Genomic DNA, 5,270 nt, shown 5'->3' on the forward strand with positions numbered 1-5,270 from the left:
AGAAGATGAAAAGGCACCTGCCTGTGTGATGCTGGGCTCCGACCCATGATGTTCAGAATTACAAGTCTCCATCAGGTCCCTCTGACTCGCAGACTCAGTTCAAAGGGCTCCCACCGACACCCTCCTGGATCAGCGCTTTGTGTTCAGTGAGAAAACAAGTGTCATTTGTCACCTTCCCACTTACTCTGGGGAGCTGCACGTGTTCCAGGTAAACTCCACCCACCTCGGGATGCCGGGGGAAGGGACCAGGCAGGTTTCATGGCAGAGGGAGGGGCAGGGACCAAAGGGCCCTGAGAACGTGGGGGGTTTGCATCACTGGGAGCGGCCCACTGGGCCAGAGCGACATTGCAGGGACCAACGCACACGTGGAGATCAGAGAGTTCATGCTCCTCCCCCAGCCCCTGCTCTCTGCCAACAAACTCTCTAGAAATACCGGGATCCCCAGCCCAGCACCTCACCGGCCTCCAGCCTCCCTCTCTGCTCCTCTGCTCTGCAGCCCTGCTGAGATCCCAGCCCCCTCCAGCCATGAGGATCCTCCACCTGGTGTTTGCTGTTCTCCTGCTGGTCTCCTTGGCTGCTCCAGGTGAGCGGTCGCTCTGGGAGGGGCGGGAATAGGGACGGAGGAGGGGGATCGGCGGGTAACAGGAAGGACTCAGGCTCCCCGGCAGTGTCTGGTGGGGGGGGGGCATGTTCTGGGGACAGTCTGAGCCAGGACCACTGTGAGCACCACGTGGGTGTCCACTTGTCTGGGCGTGTTTAGATGAGCCACTGCTGAGACAGTCCTGAGCATCTGGCTCTCTGGGTCCCTGTCTCTGGGAACCTGTCACTCCCCGCGCCATGGAAATTCTTCCCCCATTGCCCTCAGTGGAGTTCGACTGACTCTCCCCGTGAGCCTTGAGGAAGAAGGTTTTCAATTATCGCAATTACACGTCGAATCTCCCCCTGCCCAGCAGGGTCTGTGCAAACGGCAGGAGATGGGTTATGATGCCCCATGAGGCTGTGCAGGGCCAGGCTCTGCCAGCGCCTCCCCAGCGGCCAGCCTCTCCGCCCGCCGCCAACTTTGTGCCTCATTTCCCCAGCTGCTCCTTTCTCTCCTCCACCAACCGCCACGTCCCTTCCTCCCTCCCCTACATCCCCCTTATCCCCTCCAGCCAGCCCCTCCAACGTTTCTCTGCGCTCTCCCCGTCCCTCTGTGCACCTCTGAGCACCTGCTCTCTCCCCTGCCCCCACCTGGCCTGGCCCTTCGCAGCCTCCCTCCTTTCCCCTCCACGGCCTGGTCCTCAGTATAAAATGTCTCCCCTTCCACTTCACGCACTGGCTCCACGGCCCAGCGCCTCTCTGTTCCTCTCTCACTGCTGCCATCTTAACTGGCCCCTCTGCCCCCTCAGGACTTATCCCCCCTCCCTCCACTTTTACACCTTGTATCCACCGCCCAGCTCCTCTCCATCCTCCTCACTGCTCCCATCTCAGCCGGCCCCTCCGCCGCCTCTGGGCTTCTCCCCAACCCTCCCTTCTGCCTTTTCTCTCTTGCCAACAGCATCTCACCTTGATCCTAGCACCCCCCAGCTGCCGCGCCCCCCCCCCCACCCCAGCCTAACACTCTCACACAGCCACCCCTGGCCTCCGACGGCATCCATGGGAGCCAACATCTGAAATGCAGGAAATGGCGGGAACCCCATTTTCCTTTCCAACGGGCTCCCCCAATTCCCTTCCCCCAGAACTGATTCTGGGGTTTCTCAGGGGATCAGGTGTGAGGTGGATGCAGCCCTACTGCCTGTCAAGGCAGGTGTCACCCTGCGGGGGCTCTCCAGGGGACACTAACCGTGTGGAGGCCGATGCCTCAGGAAGGGGAAGGCAGCCCCCACCGCGCTGAGCCGCCCTTCCCCTCTAGGGCAAGAAACGGCCCCTCAGCTGCCCCGTCGGTCTGACCCCTTGGGACGGGCCATGGATAGGAGTGTCCGTGTAAACCGCTGTGGGTTGGTGGGGTCCCATGTTCTGTCTCTAACCCGGACTCTCTGTGTCTGGCGCAGGACTAGGGCAGAAGAAGGGCTGTGCTGGTCGCTGCGACTGGAAATGCGGCAAATACGAGTATGAGACCTACACGTACGACTGCCCCAAGTCCTACTGCTGCCTCCCCCTCAAAAAGTGGAAATGAGCCCGGAGGGATCCACCCGCCCTGGACCAGGAGCAGCCGCGGCAGCGGGTCCCCGACTCCCCACAGAAATGTCGTTCCCTCCCCCCATTAAACGAGAGCAGGCCTGGCCTTGGCGTGTGCCGTGTGGGTCACTCGTGTGTGGGGCCGTCGTGCAGAGCGGCCCAAGGGGCTATGAACAGGCCTGTCCCCGAGGGCCCAGGGAAGGGCCGGTCACCTCAGAGCCGAGGCTGCAAAACAGGCTCAGGAGAAAGAAAAGCAACTGGCCCCTCCCTGCCCTCGCGTCTGCGCAGGGACGTGGTGCGGGGGGAAGGGGCTGGGTGGGCAGGGGCTGTGGGAGGAGAAGCCCCCGAAGGCCCCGTCTGCACCGCGCCGCTCACAGCCACACGGCAGGGCCCCTGCAGCCGCGCTGTTGCCGGGTGAGCAGTGCAGCCCCGTTATCGCCGGGGGAGAGCTCTCCCGCCACGGGATAAAACCGGCCCGACGAGGGGCCAGAGTTCACGCCATATTAGCAAAGTGCCCAGCTGTGCTGCGCTGTCCAGACTGATGCTTCTCATCGTGAAATGATTTGTCATTGGGCAGGGGGGGAGGGGAGGGGGGGGCTTTATCAACCCCCTGATGAAAAACATTTTAGCCATGAAAATGCCCGTGTAGAAACAGCCTCACGCTGCCATCCCAAGCCCAGTGCACCTCAGCTCTGACCCGGCGGGATTTCCTCTGCTGCCCAGCCAGAGTTCAGTCTCCCTGCCCCACAGGAAAGTTGCCATTTGTGTTGTGGGGACACAGACCAGGACAGCTCAGGGCCCGGCTTCCCAACCTGCCCCCAAAGTGCCACAAATCTCCCCCAAAGGTCACTTTTCAGTAGGGAGGGTTAGTTTAGTCCCATGTCGCACTCAGTCCCCGGCCTCTCTCCTGAGACCCCCAGATCTGTCCTCACTGCATCAGCTGAGCCATGTTTGTGTAAACTCAGACCCCAGTCACAGTGCTGTGTGCTACCCACTGTCACCTGCGCTGCTCAGCCTGTGGACAGGGCGACAGGGCCCTTCTCCACCCACTGCAAAGGGACGGGCCTCAGTTTCCCTCTTGCTCCCGAACGCCTTCCCATGCAGCCAAATGATTCGTCAGAGTCACATCCCCAGAGCCTTCCCTGGGGACCGTTGCAGACAGGAGCAGGAGGGGACTGTGCGCAGAAGAGCCACCCCGCTCGGGACACTGCCCCTCCCCCCATGGCGGAGTGGGGGTCCAGCTGTGTTAGCAAGGGGCTGTGTTAGCAAGGGGGCGTCTGCCAATGGCCATCCTGCCTCCTCCCAGACTCTGCGCCTCCTCGCACTTCCGACCTCCCTCCCTGGGGGCAGGTCTCTTTGCCGCCTCCTTCACTGCACACGCAGAGAAACACACATGGTCCAATTTTTCAAACAAAGTGACAGGGGAGAGATTAGGATATTGGACTAGACAATGCCTCAGTCTCAAAAAAAGTGCCAGAGCGTATTCTTCAGCAGAAATCACTTATCAAAGATCCACAAGCAAAGATGGGAGAGAAAGCCTGCCACTGAATAACGATCTGCCATGAATCGGTAATGACACATCTGATAAATGGGCTCAGAGAGGAAAAAACATCAACCACAGGCCTAAGCTCTCTCCTGGATAGGTCTCACCTGCCTCCAACAGGGTATGTCTACACTACAGCACTAATTCGAACTAACTTAATTCGAACTAGTGCATCTAGACCTAAAAACTAGTTCGAATTAGCATTTTGCTAATTCGAACTAGCATGTCCACATTGAGTAGACCCTGAACTGGGGTTAAGGCTGGCCGGAAGCAGTGCCAGCAGGGCATCAGGTTAGGACTTAGAGCGAGGAGCTGCTGTCTGAGGCTAGCCGAGGGCTGTGCTTAAAGGGACCCGACCCCCACCCTGGACAGACAGTTCTCAGGGTTCCCCGCTTGCAAAGCAGTCCTGGCTTGGAGTGCCCTGGGCATATCACAGCACTCGGCCATCAGCCCGGCTGCACTTGCCGCAGGCTGCCATCCGAGGGGGGTGTCAATCAGGGGGCTGCAGGAGAGTGTCCACCCTGAGGAGCCCGCAGAGCCACCCCAGTCCTCCCCATCGGGGGCTCGTACCCCATTCCTCCTTCACCTCCTTCCACTTACCCCTCCCTAGCCCCCCTTCCTGATGTACAAAATAAAGGACATTTGTGTTCAAAAATAGAAACTCTCTTTATTGAACAAAACTCGGGGAGACTGGGAAAAGGAGGTGGGAGAGGGAAAGAGAGAGGGTGGGAGAGGGGAGGGCAACTAAAATGATCAGGGGTTGGGAACAGGTCCCATATGAAGAGAGGCTAAAGAGACTGGGACTTTTCAGCTTAGAAAAGAGGAGACGGAGGGGGGATATGATAGAGGTCTACAAAAGCATGAACGGTGTGGAGAGGGTGCATACAGAAAAGTTCTTCATTAGTTCCCATAATAGAAGGACTAGAGGACACCAAATGAAATGAATGGGTAGCGGGCTTCAAACTAATAACAGAAAGTTGTTCTTCACAAAGCAAATAGTCAACCTGTGGAACTCCTTGCTGCAGGAGGCTGTGAAGGCTAGAACTAGAACAGAGTTTAAAGAGAAGTTAGATAAATTCATGGAGGTTGGGTCCATGGAGTGCTATTAGCCAGGGGGTAGAAATGGTGTCCCTGGCCTCTGTTTGTGGAAGGCTGGAGATGGATGGCACGAGACAAATGGCTTGGTCGTTGTCTTCGGTCCATCCCCTCTAGGGTACGTAGTGTTGGCCGCTGTCGGTAGACAGGCTACTGGGCTAGATGGACCTTTGGTTTGACCCAGTACGGCCATTCTTATACTTTTATGTTCTAAACTAAGGGCTCAGGGTCGGGGTCTCATTTCTACACACTCGACCACCTTGATTTTCATGCAAACCTGCTCCTGGGTGGCCAGGCTGGCAGCTATCCTGTCGTAGATGGCCACTTTCCTGTGCCTAGTGCGGAGGTCATGGACGTTGGAGGCTGGGTGCTGGCAGGCTTGCACCTGGAACGGGCACCGTAACCAGACCCTTTAAGGGCTCTGGGGCCGGGAGGGGGGCAGTAGAGTTTCCCTGGTGGTGCCCAGAGTGGCCAC

The 5,270-nt window shown here is 58.5% G+C and overlaps 1 long non-coding RNA gene across 1 annotated transcript; it reads left to right on the forward strand.

The window, feature by feature from the left end:
* Positions 1-239: 239 nt before the first annotated feature.
* LOC142827542 (uncharacterized) lies at positions 240-2,263 on the forward strand. Its single transcript, XR_012902210.1, has 2 exons — positions 240-583; positions 2,031-2,263. It is a non-coding gene; the product is annotated as an uncharacterized LOC142827542 (long non-coding RNA).
* The last annotated feature ends 3,007 nt before the right edge of the window (positions 2,264-5,270 follow it).

This window comes from Pelodiscus sinensis, chromosome 3 (assembly GCF_049634645.1).
Source record: "Pelodiscus sinensis isolate JC-2024 chromosome 3, ASM4963464v1, whole genome shotgun sequence".
In the NCBI taxonomy this organism is placed as follows: domain Eukaryota; kingdom Metazoa; phylum Chordata; order Testudines; family Trionychidae; genus Pelodiscus; species Pelodiscus sinensis.